The 1,674-nt window shown below is 38.1% G+C and overlaps 1 pseudogene; it reads right to left on the reverse strand.

Annotated features, from left to right (window-relative positions):
* Positions 1–583: 583 nt before the first annotated feature.
* On the reverse strand, positions 584–1,447 carry LOC107575083 (stonustoxin subunit beta-like; annotated as a pseudogene).
* Between the last annotated feature and the right edge of the window lie 227 nt (positions 1,448–1,674).

Raw genomic sequence — 1,674 nt, forward strand, 5'->3', positions numbered from 1 at the left:
TGATCTGAATTGATTTGAATATTATTACATAAAACAAAAACTTACATTTTCTAGACCAATATATTCAAAAGTTCAACTATATGTCCACGAAACAAGTTTTAGACCAGGGATGTCCAAACTCTGTCCTGGAGGGCCACTGTCCTGCAGAGTTTAAACCTGCCTGGAAGTTTCTAGTATGTCTAGTAAGACTGATTATCTGCTTCAGATGTGTTTAAAAACAAACCTCATTGGTTCTCACGTCAAGCGCTTTAGTACTTTTAACTCAAATACCATACTTTTACATATAAAAGGTTAAAAATCATTAATAAGACATGCTTCAAAATATATTCTATAATTTTATTGATTCTCATTTGCTACATAAAACAAATGTTATGTATTAGATCAAATAAGCACAGAATTGTCTTTGTGTTGCTGCCTGAGAATGTGTCAGTGATCAGCCATATTTCCCTCAGCAGGACTCACTCACTCACTCACTCACTCACACACACACACACTGATCTTACTATCTATATGAGGATTTATTACAGTTAATGATTTATCATGCAGCTCAAAGAATTATGGGTATAATAATCAATTCTGTACATCAAATCAGTTTCACTGTTGACCCAATAAAAACATAAAACCCAGGATAGAGGGGCTGAGTGAATGTGGTCTGTAATGTGTGGATGAGGTTCATTGTGTCAGAGACGCTGTAGAAGGACAGAGTTCCTGCACTGTGATCCACAAACACTCCTATTCTGCTGCTGATGATGGGCTTCACACTGAGATCAGTCTCTATCTTATTGTGTATGAATGAGTATTTATCAGTAGGGCACTCCAAACTCCAGGACTGATCATTAGATCCAAACACACAATTACTACCATCTCCCTTCCTGCTGATGCACTTATATGACACTGATACACGCACACCATCACGTCCACTCCACTCAATCTCCCAGTAACAGCGTCCACACACACTCTCTCTACACAACACCTGAGGATACTCATCAGATCTGTCTGGATGATCAGGATACGGCTGTTTCTCTCTCACATGTCACCTTTCTGTTCTCCTCAGACAGACTGAGACGAGTATTTGCTGTGTTTGGATCCAGTGTGAGAAAACAGACCCCTGAACACAAGAAGAGAGACAGTAATAATAACAACAATCACTACAGCTGTGTGTGTGTGTGTGTGTGTGTTTGTAGACGTACATTGTTGTGGTCCTGTAATCCTGAACTCTCCTCCATGATCCACACTAGAAAACACACGGTGTCACATTCAATTAGTAAACACACACACACACACACACACATTGGGTTTCCATGTTTCATGTGGACTTTCCATAGGGTTTTTGTACTGTTCAGATTGTATATTCTCCCTTATTAACCCTAAACACAACATTAACAGATAACTTTCTGCATACACTTTCAAAAACATCTTTTATTATGATATAAGCTCTTGTCCTCATGGGGACAAAAAATATCCTCATAAGAGCAAAAATTTGACGTATTACAATCTTTACACACACACACTGCTTTCCATGTTTTATGGGTTCATTCCATAGGCGGAATGGTTTTTATACTGTGGAAACTGTATTTTCTATCCCCTTACCCTAAACCTGCCCCTCACACAAAACTACAGGCATTTTTAGATTTTCAAAACACTTTATTCTATATCATTTAAAAGCTGTTTTCC

This window comes from Sinocyclocheilus grahami, unplaced genomic scaffold, assembly GCF_001515645.1.
Source record: "Sinocyclocheilus grahami isolate Dianchi unplaced genomic scaffold, SAMN03320097.WGS_v1.1 scaffold2459.1, whole genome shotgun sequence".
NCBI classification, from domain to species: domain Eukaryota; kingdom Metazoa; phylum Chordata; class Actinopteri; order Cypriniformes; family Cyprinidae; genus Sinocyclocheilus; species Sinocyclocheilus grahami.